Source organism: Ornithorhynchus anatinus, chromosome 4, assembly GCF_004115215.2.
Source record: "Ornithorhynchus anatinus isolate Pmale09 chromosome 4, mOrnAna1.pri.v4, whole genome shotgun sequence".
Taxonomy (NCBI): domain Eukaryota; kingdom Metazoa; phylum Chordata; class Mammalia; order Monotremata; family Ornithorhynchidae; genus Ornithorhynchus; species Ornithorhynchus anatinus.
The window spans coordinates 10,570,363-10,590,233 of record NC_041731.1 but is presented as its reverse complement, the minus strand read 5'-3'; the positions used below and the strand labels follow the sequence as shown (position 1 = coordinate 10,590,233).

The window sequence follows — 19,871 nt, the reverse complement described above, 5'->3', positions numbered from 1 at the left end:
CCACTTGTCAGCTGTGTGACTTTGGGCCAGTCATTTCACTTCTCTGGGCCTCCGTTACCTCATCCGTAAAATGGGGATTAAGACTGGGAGCCCTGCGCGGGACAACCTGATTAACTTGTATCTACCCCAGTGCTTAGAACAATGCTTGGCACACAGAGCTTAACAAATACAATAATTATTATTACTAATTTTGTGTGTGTGTGCATGTTTGTCTTGTAGGAATTCCTTTTTCAGTAAATGATCCTTCCAGGGAAGCCAGTAGGATGTAACTAAAATTGTAGGTTATTTTTACTGATTTTTTTACACTATAGAGTAAGCAATACATATTCAAAAAATGTTTTTTCTATAGTGTGTCCTTCCCTGGACACTCCTGGAAACTGTATTGTCAGAGAAATAGATACATAGTCCAAATATAAGCCCTGGAGGTAGATTCTGCTAGGGAATCACATAGCAGGCAAGACAGCGGTAGGAGTAAATTTTTAATAATCTGCACATGTTGACTTGTTCATTCCAAGCGCTTAGTACAGTGCTCTGCACATAGTAAGCGCTCAATAAATACTATTGAATGAATGAATGAATGTATTTAAATTACAGAATGTGGGACTGACCTGATTTTGCAAGGAGGGTGGTATGGGAAAGATGGGGGAAAATTCATCCCTTTGAGGCACAGAAAGAAGAAGATACAAGAGAATTACAGGAGCATAGGTTTAAAAGAGATGTAAAGGCCAGGAGGGTAGGTTGTAAAAGGCTTATGTAGGTAAAAGGTGGGGCTGACAGGTGAAGCCACTTTGTAGCATTGTATCTGTGTGGAACTGATAGATCCACACCTGTGACTTGTTCATTATAATGTAACCTTTTGATACTAGAGGCAACACTTTTCCAAATTCCAGTTCAGTAGAATGTGTGGTAACTGAATATGGTTCTTTTTGGATTGCCACTGGGATGGGCATTCGTGGTGATTATCAATAGTTCACTCAGTTCTGCTGAGATATATGTTTGGAATAGAACACAGCAGTGTAATTAAATAGTTTTCCCACAATCTGCATCTGGAGAATGTGATGTGTTTGGAAGTGATTGTACACATCCATGAAGTGTCACCATAAAAACTGGGTGTACTGGTTGACTACCTATTATGTAGAACACATCGCAGACTAGATCTACAAGGCAACAACCGTGACCTTGAGAGTTGGCAATAATAATAATAATAATGTTGGTATTTGTTAAGCCCTTACTATGTGCAGAGCACTGTTCTAAATGCTGGGATAATACAAGGTAATCAGGTTGTCCCACATGAGACTTACAGTCTAAATCTCCATTTTACAGTTGAGGTAACTGAGGCCCAGAGAAGTGAAGTGACTTGCCCACAGTCACACAGCTGACAAGTGGCCAAACTGGGGTTCGAACCCATGACCTCTGACTCCCAAGCCCGGGCTCTTTCCACTGAGCCATGCAATCTGCTTTTGCATTGCAATCAACACTTTTAAAAGTATGAGCCCCTTACAAATAATGAACATTTGAGGAAGCATCTTGGCCTAGTGGATAGAGCACTGGTTCTAATCCCGGCTCTGCCACCCGTCTGCTGGGTCAATTTGGGTGGGATTAGAACCCACGACCCCCAAGCCCGGGCTCTTTCCCCTATGCCACGCTGCTTCTCCAATAATGATAACAGCAATAATTAATAACAGCAGTAATAATGATGATGATAATAGTAATAATGTCGTTTTAATATAATTACATGCACACGTGCGCCTCCAAAGCCGGTGATTGGGGGGAGAAGCGGGTACAAGCAGAAGCGATGAATTTGATTGATGATTTGATTGATTGAGCGGTGGCCGCGACCAATGGGGGCGCGTCTTTCCGATGAGTGACAGGAGGAGGCTCCCCCCTTCCGGTGTGTCTGTGGGGGCGGGACCAACGGCCGGTCCTGTTTGGTCTGCAGGTGAGCGATTGGGGGGGGTCTCCGGACCCCTGGAACTCAGGACTGACTTGACCCTAGACTCCCACCAGGACCCCACCCTGCTCCTCTGCAACCGGCTGCATCAGCTGCACCAGCTGCATAAACTGCACCGGCTGCATAAACTGCACCAGCTGCATGAGCTGCACGAGCTGCATAAAACTGCACCGGCTGTATAAGCTGCACGAGCTGCACCAGCTTGGGGTGGGTGGGATTCAGCAGGCCCTGATGGTGTTGGGGGTCTAGAAGGACCCCCAAGCCCCCTCTGCCAGGTAGGATGGTGGACAGGGAACAATAATAATAATGATGATATTTGTTAAGCAGTCTGGTTAAGTGGAAAGAGCCCGGGCTTGGAAGTTAGAGGTCATGGGTTCTAATCCTTTCTTTAATAATGTTGGTATTTGTTAAGCGCTAACTATGTGCCGAGCACTGTTCTAAGCGCTGGGGTAGATACAGGGTAATCAGGTCGTCCCACGTGAGGATGACAGTTAATCCCCATTTTCCAGATGAGGGAAGTGAGGCCCAGAGAAGTGAAGTGACTTGCCCACAGTCACACAGCTGACAAGTGGCAGAGCCGGGAGTCGAACCCATGACCTCTGACTCCAAAGCCCAGGCTCTTTCCCCTGAGCCACGCTGGTCACCTATGTGGCTTTGGACACTTCTCTGTACCCCATCTGTAAAATGGGGATGAAGACTGAGCCACACGTGGGACAACCTGAGCCCCGTGTATCCCCCCCAGCGCTTGGAACAGTGCTTGGCATATAGTAAGCGCTTGACATACCAGCATTATTATTAAGCACTTACTACTAATAATGATGGTATTAGTTGAGCTCTATGTGCCAAGCACAGTTTTCAGCCCTGGGATAGATACAGAGTTATCAGGTTGTCCCACCTGGAGCTCCCTGTCTTAATTCTCATTTTACAGAGGAGGTAACTGAGGCATGGAGAAGTGAAGTGACTTGCCCAAAGTCACACAGCTGGCAAGCGGCGGAGGCAGGATTCGAACCCACGACCTCTGATTCCCAAGCCCGGGCTCTTTCCAGTAGGATAATGGTGTTTGTTAAATGCTTACTACTAATACTAATGGTGGTATTTGTGAAGCGCTTACTATTTGTCAAGCGCTGTTCTGAGCGTAGGAGGAGATCCAAGGTCATTAGGTTGACCCACGTGGGGATCACGGTCTTCATCCCCATTTTACAGATGAGGTAACTGAGGCACAAAGAAGCAAAGTGACTTGCCTCAAATCACACAGCTGACAGGTAACAATAATAATGATGGCATTTGTTAAATGCCTACTAATGTGCAAATCATTGTTCTAAGCGCTGAGGAGGAGACAAGGTGATCCGGTTGTCCCACATGGGCCTCACAGTCTTAATCCCTATTTTACAGATGAGGTAATAGGTACAGAGAAATAAAGTGACTTGCCCAAAGTCACACAGCTGACAAACGGCAGAGGGGGGATTAGAACCCATGACCTCTGACTCCCAAGGCCGGGCTCTTTCCACTCAGCCACGCTGCTTCTCTGCGTCTCTATATACTGCTATATTACACTCTCCCAAGCTATTAGCACAGTGCTCTGCACCCAGTAGGCGCTCAATAAATACAATGGAAGAAATTAATCAGCTCCGCTTCTGAAGCAGCGTGGCCTAGGGGAGAGAGCACGGAGATGGAAGTGAGAGGACCTACGTTCTATTCATCCTATTTATTGAGCTCTGACTGGGGGTAGGACACAGTACTAAGCGCTTGGGAAAGGTTCAGCTACTTGTCTGCTGTGTGACCTTGGGTAAGTCATTTCAAATATGTGGCCTCAGTTTATTCATCTGAAAAATGGGCATTCAATACCTCACCTCTCTCCTACTTACACTGTCCCTCATGTGGGGCAGGGACAGGGTCCAACCAGGGTATCTTGTATCTACCCCAGCACTTAGTACACTGCTTGGCTCCTAGTAAGTGCTTAACAAATACCATAAAAAAGGAGGAAAGTGTGTAAACTGCTGGTCCTGGGTAGAGAAATAATACTTTCTGGGATGTTGAGTTCTTGTTATTTGCCATGTGCTGTGATAAACTCTGGGGTAAATGCAACTACAGCCGAAGCAGTCGCTATCCCACATGGGGCTCAGAGTTTAAGGCAGGAGAACAGGTATTGAATCCCCATTTTATGGGGGAGGCACTGAGAAGTTAAATGACTTGCTTCCATGGAGCAGGGAAGTGACAGAGCTGGGATTATAAACCCGGCCTCCTGTATTCCTGTGCTTTTTTTCCTGGGCCATGTTGCTTCTCTAGCCTGAGTTTGAGTTATTTGAGGGGAAAGACTTGGAAGAGTTTGCCTCTTTCCATTCATAACCCCCCCCCCCCCCCAAACTCCAGGAGACGAAAAAATATTTTGCATTTAATTTTTGAAAGTAATTTTCTGCTAAAAGAAAGCTGTGATGTGTAAATGAAGTATAAGCTTGACCCTTATCTATTGCATCACAATGCATTGAGACCACATTGTTGATTGTGTTTACAAAAACAAACACACTTTTAAAAGCAAACAGATTGGATTGTCCAGGGTAATGTTTACAAGTGTTTAGAATACATTGCCCACTTCCCTTATCTTTCCTGAGGAACTCGCTTTATGGACCCTTAAGGAGTAGTTTCCTTACTATCTTAGGTTCGTCAGCTTTCCAGGGAATTAACAGATATGTCCATGTTCTCCAGTGGCATTGTAATATCTTGACTAGGTAGTGTGCATACGCTCGTAGTACAGTGCACTGCACACAGTAAGTTCTCAATTCATTCAATAGTATTTATTGAGCGCTTACTATGTGCAGAGCACTGTACTGAGCGCTTGGAATGAACAAGTCGGCAACAGATAGAGACAGTCAGTGAATACCACGGATTGGCTGATTAGCTTGAAGGAGGACAGGTCCAAATCACAAACTTATATTTTCAAATTTTAAAAATTCTGTGCCATTTTGTTCATTTTGTTCTTGCCTGTGAATCTTTGTTTAGGTGGCGTAAAATGACTCACAGGAAATAGAGCGATTTGAATTCTGGTGGCAGTTGCAGAGATGGGTGCAAAGGGTGGCAATTTTGATTGGAAATCCTCTCATATTCCAGCCCCGTAACAGGTTTTTCTCCTTGCACTGACTATTTTTAATTTTTGCTTACAATGTAATAATAATAATAATGTTGGTATTTGTTAAGCGCTTACTATGTGCCGAGCACTGTTCTAAGCGCTGGGGTAAACACAGGGGAATCAGGTTGTCCCACGTGGGGCTCACAGTTAATCCCCATTTTACAGATGAGGGAACTGAGGCACAGAGAAGTTAAGTGACTCGCCCACAGTCACACAGCTGACAAGTGGCAGAGCTGGGTTTCGAACTCATGAGCCCTGACTCCAAAGCCCGTGCTCTTTCCACTGCGCCACGCTGCTGTCAGGTCTTTCTTGGGCCCTCACAATCAGTCGGTCAATGGTACTTTCCGAGCACTTTACTGTGTGCGGAACACTGCGCCGAAGTCTTGGGAGAGTACAGAATAACCGAGCTGGTAGCCATGCTCCCTGCCCACAAGGAGCTTACAGTCTAAAGGCGGAATCAGACATTCAGATAAACTACGGAGGTGTATAAAAGTGCTGCACAGAGTAATTAATAGAAATAAATCACAGATATGTGCCTAATTGCTGTGAGAAAGAGTTGGGGGTGGTGAGTAAAGGGTGCAAATCCAAGTGCAAGGGCAATGCAGAAAGGAGTGGGAGAAGAGGATATTAGGGTCAAGTCGGAGAGAAAGTTTAAGGAACAGAGAGCACTGGGTTTAGGAGTCAGAGGTCGTGGGTTCTAATCCCTGCTCTGCCACCTGTCAGCTGTGTGACTTTGGGCAAGTCACTTCACTTCTAGGTGCCTCAGTTACCTCATCTGTAAAATGCGGATTAAGTCAGTGAGCTTAACGTGGGACAATCTGATTATCTTGTATCCACCCCAGCGCTTAGAACAGTGCTCGGCACATAGTAAGCGTTTAACAAATACCGACATTATTATTCCCCCCAAGGAGACTGTAGATTGGGAAGCAGCGTGGCTCAGTGGAAAGAGCACGGGCTTTGGAGTCAGAGGTCATGGGTTCGAATCCCCGCTCGGCCACTTGTCAGCTGTGTGACTTTGGGCAAGTCACTTAACTTCTCGGTGCCTCAGTTACCTCATCTGTAAAATGGGGATTAAGACTGTGAGCCCCACGTGGGACAATCTGATTCCCCTGTGTCTACCCCAGCGCTTAGAACAGTGCTCGGCACCTAGTAAGCGCTTAACAAATACCAACATTATTATTATTATTATTACCTCTGAGGAGCCCTGCTTAGGCTGGTCCTTGTGGGAATTAGAGCACCTTGTTGTAAAGTTTTCTCGGCAGATGGCAGTGTTATCCTGCTCTCTGCCATTCAACACGTGGTGAAAATGACTTCAAGTAGCTTTAAGGAGCACTTTAACCAACTAAAATTGGAAATTTTGGTTTGGGATTTAGGTTTTGAGATTACAGAACTTCACATCCGAGATCGAGACGCAGTTCCACACAGGAAGGAAGCAAGCAGGGTAAGTCATCCCTCAGAGTGGTTTTTCTTCCGTCCCTGGGTACTTTCACTGGCTTGGCCAAAGGAAGGGGAGGCTTTTGAGCGAATGTGGTTTCCTGCCCTTTGCCTCCCAGCTAGTTGTCTATATGTGGAATGCCTGACTCTACAACATTTTGTAAACTGGGCCTGAGCGCCAAGCAGGGGTAAGCCAGCTTTCTTTATATTATGTGACCTTCCACCCAATAAATGTGTCGATTGACCAGCAAAGATCGGTGGGGAGGGGTTTCTTCGGACACGTGGCTTCCCTGTCCCTAGCTTCCCGGCTGAGGTGGTGCAGAGTATGAGTTTTTAGCACTTCGGGTTGTTACCTTTCTCCATCTCCTTCACTCTGTACCACTTTCATTTCCTCAGTGAGCCCCCTCTGTTCAGCTGGCCCCTGTAGCATGTGGGTTGGCCAAGTGTGGAGTTCGTATACTGTTACCAGGTTGGACACAGATAATCCCCTCCAGTTGTAGTTTAGGAAAGGGTTGACACTTATAGTGGCTGTGGGTTTACTGCATAGCTAATAGGGGGCCCTGAAATACTCAAAACTCAGGAAATTTCTGGTCTCCTTGCCTTCCGTCTTGTACCTCGCGGTATTGTCTAATGAAGGCTGACTCACAGAGGCAGTGCTAGATGCATCTTCTTTTGTAGCAGACTTCCCCAGGAGAGTGGAGACTGGTGGAGGGTTGTTTTGCAATTAGACACTTGCTTGGATTGGGCCTTCCAAATCAGCCCAGAAGTGGAAGTGAATGTGTAGTTGGGCAGAAAATCTGTAGTTGGGAGGGTTGTTGTTTTTCAGTTTGCTTTTCACACCCAAAAAAGTGACATTTGGACATCTTTTGAGTTTCTCTGAGTTAGAGGAGCTGGGTTCTAATGCCAGCTCTGCCACCTGGCTGCTGTGTGACCTTGGGCAGGCTATTTAACTTTTCTGGGCCTCAGTTTCCTCATCTGTAAAATGGAGGCTCAATTTCTGTTCTCCCTTCTATTTAGACTGTGACCCCATGTGGGACAGGGACTGTGTTTGATCTGCATACACTGTACTGACCCCGGCTCTGAATAGAGTGCTTGGCTCATAGTAGGTGCCTAACCTCCTACCTCACTTCACTGATCTCCTACTACAGCCTAGCCCACAAACTCCGCTCCTCTAGCACCAGCTTCCTTGCTATGGACCGATTTTGTCTATCTCACCACCGGTCCCTTTCCCACGACCGCCCGCCTCACGCCTCCCCAGCCTGGAACTCTCTCCCCCTCCACATATGCCAGGTCGCCAGTCTCCCTACTTTGAAAGCATTATTAAAGTGACATCTCCTCCAAGGGGCCTTCCCCATTTAAATTCTCTTTCCCCAGCTCTGTCTTCCTTCTGCATTGTCTACAAACTTGGATATGTGACCTTTGGGCATTTGGTATTCACCCCACTCTCAACTCCAAGTAATTTATATACATATCTTTAAATTGAAGCTTATAAATTATTTATATTAATATCTGTCCCCCCCCCCCCAGACTATAAGCTTGTTATGGATAGGGACTATGCTGGTAATTCTGTTTTATTTCACTCTTCCAAGTGATTAGTACAGTGCTCTGCTCATATTAAGCATTCAATAAATACCATTGATGAACTAACAAATACCACAAGTATTATTATTATTATTATTGTTACTATTTAATGTCAGCCTCCCTAGCCTTCTGTGTCTTCAGCATGGCTTTCCATCACTTGTGGCTTGCAAGCATTTGGTTAAGATATCGAGGACTTAAAAAGTCCTGCATGTTTTGCTTTCCATTCCAATTTATGTGAACATTTGGGATTAGGTAGGAAGCATGAGGAATTTCAAGTGAAAAAGTATTGTTCCCGATAGCTGTAGGTGGAAGAATATGGATGAGATAGTACTGTGAGACCTTTGTATGTAACCTTAGTAGAGCTCGGGCTTGGGAGTTAGAGGTCGTGGATTCTAATCCTGACTCCGCCACTTTTCAGCTGTGTGACTTTGGGCAAGTCCCTTAATTTCTCTGTGCCTCAGTTACCTCATCTGTAAAATGGGGATTAAAACTGTGAGCCCAGTGTGGGACAACCCGATTACCTTGCATCTACCCCAGTACTTGGCTCATAGTAAAAGCTTATTAAATACTATTATTATTATTACTTCCAGGGCCATTTTTAATCGTTTCCCTTCGCCTTCTCAGATATTTCCAGAAAAGCTCTGATGTCAAGAGGGTGGGACAGCCGGAACCCAAATACATGTCTGGGGCAGAAAAAAGCAGGAATCAGCTAAGTAAGGGGTGTGGTTCAAACACTGGCCCTGCTTGTCGTTAGGTGACTTGTGCGAGGAAAGCGAACCACAATCTAGGAGCAACTTTTCTCCTGCTTCCAGCTCCTGCTCTGGGTTGGAAGTACCCAGCATGGCCTAGTGGATAGAGCCTGGGCTTCAGAAGGACCTGGGTTCTAATCCCGGCTCCTCCACTTGTTCCTTGTGTTACCTTGAGTAGGTCACTTCACCTCTCTGTGCCTCAATTCTCATCTGTAAAATGGGGGTTAAGGTTGTGATCCCCTTGAGACAGGGACTGTGTCCAACCTGATCAGCTTGGATCTCAGTGCTTAATACAGTGCCTGCCACATAGAAAGCGCGTAACAAAGATCATAAAAAAGTACTGATCAATCAGTATCAACCAGTAGTATTTATTGAGTGCTTACTCTTTGCTAAGCAATCAATAGTATCTATTGAGTGCTTATTGTGTGCAACCACTGTACTAAGCGTTGGGGAGACTACAGTATAACAGAGTTGTATTAGTTTTGTTTTCCTGCCCACAGTGAGCTTACAGTCTGGAGGGGGACAGATGTTAATATAAATAATTTATAGATCAATCAATTATTTTTATTGAGCACTTAATACGTGCCTGAACACTATATTAAGCTCTTGGGAGAGTACAGTATAACAGAGTCGGTAGCTACACTTCAACTTCTCTCCCCGCCACCACCATCACCCCTACAAAGAGCAAGCAGTCTAGAGCGAGGAGACATATGTTAATATAAATAAATTACAGTTATGTACATAAGTGCTCTGGAGTTGAGGGTGGGGTGAACAAAGGGTTCCTCCTTTCCCCCCTTCTAGACTGTGAGCCCGTTGTTGGGTAGGGATTGTCTTTGTTGCTGAATTGTACTTTCCAAGCGCCTAGTCCAGTGCTCTGCACACAGTAAGCGCTCAGTGAATATGATTGAATGAATGAAAGGGGGCAAATCCAAGGGCAAGGGTGACAGAAGGGAGTGAGAGAAGACGAAATGAGGGGATACTAAGCACTAGGGAGAGTAACTTCTGGACTGTTGTCTAGAGTGTTTAGCTGGGCGTGGAGGGAGGCAGGAGTGACACAGTTTTTAAAAGCCTGCAGATGTTGAAAGCTTTCAGAAAAGTAATCTTTTGTCTTTGAAGGCAGTTGTAGCTTTGTTAAAAGACAGTGATATTGACTAGAAAGTTCATATGTGCCCGCCACATGTAATAACAGTGCAGCCCCGACAGCTGTTTGGCTGTTATTTTAGTATCTTTTGTGTATTCCCTATGGAAAAACTAGTCTTTTATTCGTGAAACAGATATATCAGATGAAAATTAGCATTTGGAAGAGATGAATTGGCCTCTGTAAACAATTTCTGTATATGTCAAATCTCTTATTGAGACTATTTTGTTAGGTAATCATAAAAATGGAATCACTTCCAAATAAATGAATTATTCATGTTCTACATAGGGTTGGAGGCGTACGCAGATAGATTCCTAATGAGAGGTTTTGCATAAGAACACAGTTCTGGTGATTAGAGATGAGAAATGACTAGCAAGTCAGCAAGTTCTTACCACAATGCCTAATTGTACGGTCACCAGGCAGTTTGAGGTTTGCTATCCACTAGTGATAGAATCCCACTGTCGATGCTTACCCACAGCATTTAGGTCAGTAACTGTATTTTATTTGGATGTCTGTCTCTCCTGGACTTTATAAGCTCATTGTGGGCAGGGATCATGTCTTCCAACTCTGTTGTAATGTTCTCGCCCAGGTGCTTAGTATGGTGCTCTGCACAGTAAGCGCCCAATAAATACCATTGTTTGGTTGATTGATGCCATGAAGTGATTATCTGGCCTAGTGTCCTGTATTCAGGAGTAGGAATGGCAAAGCCTAAGGTAAAAGGGAAGCAGTGTGGTGTAGTGGATAGAGCCCGGGTCTGGGAGTCAGAAGGTCATGGGTTTTAATCCTGGCTCTGCCACTTGTGTGCTCTGTGACCTTAGGCAAGTCACTTCACTTCTCTGTGCTTCAGTTACTTCTGTAAAGTGGGGATGAAGACTGTGAGCCCGTGTGGGACAGGGACTTTGTCCAACCCAATTTACTTGTATACACCCCAGCACCTAGTACAGTGCCTGGCACGTAGTAAACGCTAAACAGATATCACAGTTATTAGATGATTGTGTGTATTCTTTCCTTGAAAGTTTTCAGAGTTTCAGAACCTTTTTTATATCCAAATGAAATCTCTCCCCCTTTAATTTCAACCTATTCCTCTTGTTCAGTTTTCAGTGGGCATAGAAGACAATTAGTCTGAGTCTTCCCCATAACATGTGCAATTTAAAAAGCACATCTCTCTGACATTTTTCCTTGTCTTTGTAATATTGCTTTTGGGTTTTTACCATTTCATTCATATGCCTCTGCTGCCCATAATAATATTAATTATGGTATTTCTTAAGTTCTTACTTTGTGCCAGTCACTCTTCTAGGTGCTGGGGTAGATTCAAGATAATTGTGTTGGACACATTTCCTGTCCCACGTGGGAGAGTACAATATAACAGAGCTAGCAGGCAGGTTCCCAATGGTTCTTGCAGTAGCACTAATAAGTACGTAATAAATTAACCCCCCTTATCAAGCCTAGTTACAGCCCGATAAGAGGATCCCTACTAGATCCCCTCTTTTTCCCCTCTCCCCAACTGTGTTTTATATTGTTTGTTTTCCTGAATAGAATGATCTTGCCGTTGCAAGGCGATTTCCATTTTTAGATAACTTGGTAATAGTAGTAATTAAATTTAACATTTCTTGTATTGCAAGTACTGTGCTTAGTGCTGGGAAAATGACACTGGAGACAGAATCCTTGACACTCCAGATGCTGACAATCTTCCTTTTTCCTGTTGTTTTAGAAGGTGTACCATAACTAATCCTCTGGGACTTTTCCATCCTCCATGAGGCCCCAACAATAATAGCTCAGTGGCTCTGCAATAATATAAGGAAATTCCTTAAATACTTTAGTGTGCATGTCATCCTACCCTGCTGATTTAAATAATTCATTTTTTAAACTGCCATGTAGTTTCCTCCCCTCTTGTAGGTTGATTTTCTACCTTTTTATTCCAAGGCTGACTTGCCTTGGTCAGTAGCTCATTTTTGCTTTTTGTTTTTATTGGTAAAGAGAAAAGTGAAATGAACCTTTTTGATATTCATCTGGTACTAGCTTTCCCTTCCTGTCTACCAGGGAAAGAGGTAGGTGACATTTTCCCTAGGTTCTCCTTTTTTTCCTAATAGATTGAATACATTTTTTGTAGTTGCTGTTACACTTTTGGTCTCATGTTTCTTACCATCTTTAACTTTTCTAATCCGGCACTACACAATTCAGTCATCCAGTAGAATTTACTGAGCACAAGTTTTGTGCAGAGCACTGTACCAGGTGCTTGGGAGAGTTCAGTCCAGTCACTTGTATCTATTAAGCACTTACTGCATGCAGAGCACTATACTAAGCCCTTGGGAGAGTATAGTATAGCAGAGTTGGTAGACACTTTTAGTTGAGAAGGAGACATGGTCTGTGCCCCCAAGGAAAGCACCTATTTGTTCATTCAGTCGCATTTGTTGAGCACTTAATGCGTGCAGGGCACTGTACGAAGTGCTTGGGAGAGTACAGTAAAGTAATAATAATGATGTTGGAATTTAAGCGCTTACTATGTGCAGAGCACTGTTCTAAGCGCTGGGGTAGACACAAGGGAATCAGGTTGTCCCACATGGGGCTCACAGTCTTAATCCCCATTTTACAGATGAGGTAACTGAGGCCCAGAGAAGTGAGGTGACTCGGCCACAGTCACACAGCTAAGTGGTGGAGCCGGGATTCGAACCCATGACGTCTGACTCCAAAGCCCGGCCTCTTTCCACTGAGCCACGCTGCAAACGTTCACATTCCTTGCCCACAAGGCGCTTTATAGTCTAGAGAGGGGAGACAGACATCAACGCAAAGAAATACGATTACAGATATGTATGTAAGTGCTGTGAGGGGAAAGAGCAAAGGGAGCAAGTTAGGGTGACGCAGAAGGGAGAGGAAGATGAGGAATGGTGGGGCTTAGTCTGGAAAGGCCTCTTGGAAGAGATGTACCTTCAATAATGCCTTGAAGATGGGGAGAGAAATTGTCTGTGGGATTTGAGGAGGGAGGGCGTTTCAGGCCAGAAGCATCATGAGGCAGCTGAGGTCGAAGCAAAGTGAGAAAGCACTAGAGGAATGAAGTGTGCGGGTTGGGCTGTAGAAGGAGAGAAGCGAGGCGAGGTATGAGGCTTCAAGGTGGTGGAGTGCTTTAAATTCACTGGTGAGGAATTTTTGTTTGATGCGGAGGTGGCTGGGCAGCCAGTAGGGTTTTTTGAGGAGCCAGGTGGTATGTCCTGAATGTTTTTGTAGAAAAATGTTTTACGGTATGTATTAAGCGCTTAAGGTATACCAACACTGTTCTAAGCACTGGTATAGGTACAGGTTAGTGGGGAAGCTGACAGACACAGGAAATTTACAAAGAGTTGGAGGAAGCAGAATCAACCCTACACCTGTGGATAGCAGAAGATGGATAAATCAATATACAAATATGGTTAGTCAGGGTAAGTGTAATAACATAAGTGGTAAGTGCCTCCATTTGTGGAGCTTAGTAGAAGGGGTGGGTTTTCAGGAGGGCTTTGAAGGTAAGGCTTGGGGTCTATCAGATTTGAAGGGAGAGGGAGTTCCAGATAGGAAATAGGTAAATTATATTTCTTCCATCTCTTCTTGAGTGACATGGGCTCACTTCCACTGTTTGTAGCTTCCCCACCTTTTTATATGACATCTGTTTAGCGCTTACTATATGCCAGCTGCGCCCTGAGCACTGGAGTAGATAGATGCTAATCAGGTTGGACACAATCCCTGTCCCACCTGAGTCTCACAGCCTTAATCCCCATTTTTTACAGATGGGGGAACTGAGGCACAGAGAAGCGAAGTGATTTGCCCGGGGTCACCCAGTAGAAAAGTGGTAGAGCTGGGATTAGAATCTAGGTCCTTCTGACTCCCAGATTCAGCTCTGTCCACTAGGCTACTCTGCTCATTTGCAATTCAGTTCCCCCTGGGTTTAGTATGCATTGCTCTTGTTTGTTCCTGGGCCTGAATATTATTTTGTTGTGAATTCCTTCTCGGTTGGGAACCAGTACGTTGGCCATTGTACGTAGTTATGGTATTTATTAAGTGCTTAATATGTGTTGGGCTAAGGAATGGTGTGCATACAAGATAAGCAGTTCAGACAAGATTCCTGTCCCTCGTGGGGCAAATCATGGGAGGGGAAGAACAAACATGGAAGAGACAATTTACAGGTGAGGGAAGTCGTCAAAAATACAAGAATAGAAGATGACGAAATGGATAGTCAATTAAATGTATTTACTGAGCACTAACTGTGTGCAGAGCACCATATTAGGCATATGGGAGCCACATTCCCTGCCCACAGCGAGCTTACATGGTGACCCATACAAGGAAAGAGGAGTTCTGATCTTTAGTCTTTGCATCCAAGCAGCTTTCTAGCAATTGGGTAGGGCAGCTATTTTGGGGTCCTGGAGGGTTGAGGGAGAAGATGATGATGGCTGGGGTAGGGGGACAGAAGCATGACTTCCCAGGTGATGGACAAGAAGTGGGAGAGTGCTCTGAGCAGTAGTAGTATATTTTTAAAATAGAATTTCTTTTTAAAAGAAAGCTTTCAACAGAGGAGAAATGGGTGGCTTTTGTTTGTGAAGTGGAAAAAGACCCGAAAGAATAAATTGTTTTTCTCCATTTGAAAATTTCAAATAAAAGGTCTCCCTCACCCCTTGAGAAAAGTAACTGATTGTTTTGTGCTTACACAGTACTTAAAAAAAAGTCAGAAACAGGCAAGTTTTTACTTGCTACTAAATACTGATGGCATTCAAGTAAACACAATTAGAATCCTTTAATGTTCAAGGTTACTTTTATCCTGGACTGTTTTTTTACCCTGTAGGGACTCACGGAAAGGAATTCTGCTACCTCTGTTAACAGTGGAGGTGAAAAACCCAGGGGCTTAATAAATGTCAGCAGTCAAAACGGAAGGGGGAGTTTTGTTAAAGTGCCGCCCTGCTGATATTGAACAAGCTGTTCAAGGTCACTGAGATTTGGACTGTGGGATCTATGCTATTAAGAAATCTTATCAATCCCTACTCCTTAACCCCCTCACATTGTCCCTCTCCCTGTATTTTCCTAGTCAGTCCAGGTTCTAAAAGTTGACTATCCTGGGATCTTTTTCTGGCCAAGCAGCATTACTTTTTCCTTTTAGACTGGGAAAGAAATCCTTACTTCCTTTTGGAACCTAAGTCTTGATCTCCTGGAGTGAACATGCCCCCAAATCGATCAGTGGTATATATTGGTGTATCATGTGCAGAGCATTGTACTAAGCACCTGGGATAGATCTGGGATAACAGAGTTAGTAGACGCACTCCCTTCCCATAAGGACCTTACAAAATCAAGGCTTCATTTTGACCCTCTGAGATTTTAGATCTGGAGCCTTTCAGATTGATGGTCTGATCACCAGTATAAAATTACTGGAACTGGATGTTAAATCTCAGATTTTTTCCTTCTTTTTTGGAATTTTGCCATCCCACATGAAAGACACCAAGTTCTGAGTCAGCTCCTGAAAGTAAAAGAATTAAGTTTCACTACCTCTCTGTATCTGATCAATTTTATCTGACGATCTGACGGGAAGGGACTAACGAGCAAGGAAATCAATCACTGGTATTTATTGAGTGTTTACTGTTTGCCGAGTGCTGTGCTTAGGTGCTTGGAGGAGAACCGGACAGTCGAGCTGAGAGGGTCTACACGTTCCCTGCCTCCAGGAAGCTCACAGTCTAGAAATACTTTAAAAGCGTCAACCCTGGAAATAGGAGAAGTCTGGGAGTTGGTATTTCTCTCTTAGATGATTGCCATTTGACTGTTCATTTACGGTATTTCTGGAGGGGTTGGGAGGGAGGTGGGCAACAGGATTTGATAGTCTTGGACAAGGAATATTCCTTCCTCCTCTCCTTTGCTGGCTCTACCTTAAACTGTTAAAAATACTGTCCTTTTGGAGGCATCGTCGTCATCAATGGTATCTATTGAGTGCTTACTATGAGCAGAACGCTGTACTAATCACTCGGGAGGGTCCAACAGAGTTTGCAGATATGTTCCCTGCCCACAAAGGGCCAACATGCTGAGTGGTACACAATCTTCCAGCCCCACTGAGGAAACCTTAGAGAAATATGGAGTCCAGGGCAGACTGTGTTATAATAATAATAATAATTGTGGTATTAAAGTGCTTACTATCTGCCAGGCACTGTACTAAGCATTGGGGTTGATGTAAGCAAATTGGGTTGGACACAGTCCCTATCCCACATGGGGCTGAGAGTCTTAATCCCCATTTTATAGTTGAGGTAACTGAGACACAGAGAAGTGAAGTGACATGTCCAAGGTCACACAGCAGACAAATGGCAGAGCCAGGATTAGAATCACGTTCTTCTGACTCTCAAACCTGCACTGTAGTGGGGCGTGTTATGATCGGAGTCCATCTGTATGTTGATTACATTTTTGCCTAGGGAGAGTGTCTGTTTTTTTAAAAATCAAATATGTATTGAGTGCTTACTGTGTGCAGAAGACTGTACTAAGCCCTTGGGAGAGTACAATATAGCAACATAACAGAGTTGGTAGGCACATTCTCTGTCCACAGTGAGCTTCAACACTTTAACACCCAGGACAGTGTTTACTGACTGCCTTCCATGGAAAAGATTACTGTTGATTGCATTCATATTTTCAAGTTTCAGAAACTAAGATCCAGTGGCGATTGTCACAGAACCTTTGGGAAACATAGGGCAGCTTTTCAGATCGGCAGCAAAAATTGATCAGCGTCATTTTTTCCTTCCCAATTAGTCCACCCTCTCAGGCAGTACACAATCTCCAGCAACACAGAGCTAATTCGGATTAGCATGCCTCAAATACTGATACCCAGGGCACTTTGTATATTGCTCAGTCCCCCCCGACCTGTTAAATTGATTGTGAATACACTATGCCATTCACAACGTGAATTTACTTCTAAGGTTATGCTGGGAAAGGTGAAAGCTATTCACGTTCATTACTGTAGGAAATGCCTGGTTCAGCTTCTGAATAAAAGGCTGAAATAAATGTTCAACTCCTTAAGTCTGTTAGACTTTAAGTAAACCCTATTGTAATTTAGTTTGTGGGTTTTTTGCTAATTTTGCACCTTTGATTATAGTAATCATTTTCATATTCACAATCAACGATATGCCTTTCACGACGTGCATTAACTTCTAAGGGTATGCCACGGGTACACTTAAAGCTCGCTTTATTTTCTGAGCCAATTAACAGAGTTAAGTGTGAGGACTAGCTATAATTATGCAAACCTCTGGTCTGATGTGTTTACAGTGTCCAGATTTTCCTTAGCTCCAAGTTGTTCACTACCCTCCTTGTCTCCCAAGAAGCGGGCCTCCAGGGAGCAGGATGAAAAGCAGTTGTCAAACTCTCACGGGGCCAGAAGACAGAAAGAGAGGAGACAGAGCGAGGAAGGATGAGTTGAGTTGGAGAGTCCATTTTTACCTCTCCTGGTGGGCCCTCTTATCCTTTTTCCTCTCCAGCAGCTTCATGCTGCCTCTTCACTTCTTTCCCCCTAGCCTTCTCTTGAACCCCGTGCCCTCCCTTGTGACATAATTGACTGTGAGCTTGTTGTGGGCAGGGAATCGTGACTGTTATGTTATATTGTACTCTCCCCAGCACTTAGTACAGTGTTCTCCACACAGTAAGCACTCAATAAATACGATCGACTAAGAACCTGATCTTCCCCCATTCCCCTATAATGAAGGGAGGAGAGTGCCATTGAGAAGGGGTCCTGACAGGAGAGTTGGTGGAAACCACTGGATAGAGGAAAGGAGGTAGATATTAGGGATAGTTTGCTCAGGTGGGGAAGATTGAATGAAATCAATCAATCAATCGTATTTATTGAGTGCTTACTATGTGTGGAACACCCTAACGCAATTCTTACCATTCAGGTCGGAGAAGGACCTGGGCAAGTCTGGCATAGTTTTGGGCTTCCCTAGTGTTGGGCAGGGGAATATTGTGCCCCTTCCCCCCACCCCACCCCTGAGGGCAAGCCATTGGGCAACCTGACTCCAAAGCTCTGGCTCTGCTCGGTGGGCACTCTCTGAGGGTAGTGCCTGAAAGAAATGCCCTTTGCCAGAACTGATGGAAGTAATAATATAAAATGGGTATTTGTTAGGCACAGAAGCAGTGTGACCTGAGAGTGGGCCTGAGAGTCAGAAGGACCTGGATTCTAATCTTGATTCTATTTATTGCTGTTGTTCTTGTCTGTCCGTCTCCCCCGATTAGACCGTAAGCCCGTCAAAGGGCAGGGACTGTCTCTATCTGTTACCGATTTGTACATTCCAAGCGCTTAGTACAGTGCTCTGCACATAGTAAGCGCTCAAATGCTATTGAATAATCCCTGCTCCATCATTTGTCTGCTGTATGACCTTGGACAAGTCACTTTGCTTTAAGACTGTGAGCCCCATGTGGTACAGGGGCTGTGTCCAACCTGATTACCTTGTATGTACCCTGCGCGTAGTACAGTGTCTGGTACATAGTAAGTGTTTAAGTAGCATTAAGAAAAAGAAAACCACATGAAGCATTGTGGTTGATATACTATAGGCGAGTTGGACAAACAGTTCTTGTCCCACAGGGCACAGAAGGCTCACAGTCTAAGAGGAAGGGATTGTAGCCCCATTTTACAGTTGAGGTAACTGAGACAAAGAGAAGTTAATATGACCTGCTCAAAGTTATACAGCAGTTAAGTGGGGAGGCGGAATTAGAACCTAGTCCTCTGTTTCCCAGGCCTGAGTTCTTTCCATTAGGTCACACTGCTACTCAAAAAAAAAAAGTTATATTAAGCTCTTAAAATGTGCCAAACATTGTACTAAGCCCTGGGATAGAGGTGATATGCAGGTCAGATATAGTCTCCATTCCAAACGGGGTTCACAGTCTAAGGGAAATGGAGAGGTATTTAATTCCCAATTTGTAGATGAGGAGACAGAGAAAGAAGGAACCAAAATTAAGGCACGAGAGGTTATCAATATTGGTTGAGGGTTGGACTAAGCAAACCTGATTCTTTTGGAAAAGGTTTCTCAACCAATTCCTTCAGTCCCAGATGGACATTTTGCATATTGTATTTATTGAATGCTTACTGTATGCAGAGCACTGTATTAAGTGCTTGGGAGAGTACACTATATCAATAAAACAGATTTGCTGCCCGCGACAAGTTTATAGTCCAGAGGACTATTTGCATATTTGTAAAATGTAATGTAGGTAGCTGATTGTTATCTTCCCAGCATAGTCTTTATTCACACCTGGCTTTTTTCTAGGGTTGTGTGATATTTTAAAAACAGTAATTAAAATCATAATTTCCTTTCTTTCTTCCTCACCCTTCCTCTCTAACTAGTTGACCCAAACCGAAATCTGGCATAGGCTGGGGAGATTATGGCTTTCAGCATTGTAGAACTGTTCCGATGACTTTTATGTGGGGCTGAGAAGTTGGGTGGTCTGGACAATATCCACTGGGAGGATCTGAGGGAAATAAATAATGAATACTCCAGCTCCCAAGAACCAAAGATTCAGTCATACGGTGTCAGGTACCTAATCGTTTCTGAATTTTAATTAAGTGGTTAGGCTGACTTGAAATGTTTTGATAAAGTAACACAGAAGGTTTTTTTTTTTTTTTAACACAGAAGGGTTTTTTTTGAAGGCTAAGAGATTAGCTCTAGTATAGAATGCATTTAAATGTTCTTTTTTCATCTTTGAGCAAATAAGAATACGGTGGGTTATCTGCCGGGCATGCACCCAAGTCCTATTACTGTCTGTGCTGCTCTGCATATCCATTAAACAAAGGGGAAAGGGTAACCTGGCCAGAGACAACTTTCCACTTGCACAAATCCCAGTGCAGTAAAAAGGAAATCTCTGATGGTGAACCCATGGGCCACGGTCTGAATCGTACAGTGCTGCTGATTTTCTCTTCTGGTACAG

At 44.2% G+C, this 19,871-nt stretch overlaps 1 protein-coding gene across 5 annotated transcripts in view; it reads left to right on the top strand.

Moving 5' to 3' along the window:
• Positions 1-1,861: 1,861 nt before the first annotated feature.
• LOC100076131 (cytochrome c oxidase assembly factor 1 homolog) overlaps positions 1,862-19,871 on the top strand; it is a 63,545-nt gene continuing 45,535 nt past the window's right edge. For 3 of the 5 annotated variants that reach the window (XM_001507502.5, XM_007663447.3, XM_029064182.2), the window contains exons 1-2: positions 1,862-1,939; positions 6,449-6,516. The gene's annotated coding sequence lies outside the window, so the exon portion shown is untranslated. Of the gene's footprint in view, positions 1,940-2,059; positions 2,227-6,448; positions 6,517-19,871 lie in introns of those variants that run through there. The other 2 variants (XM_029064184.2, XM_029064181.2) reach the window with 1 other exon arrangement.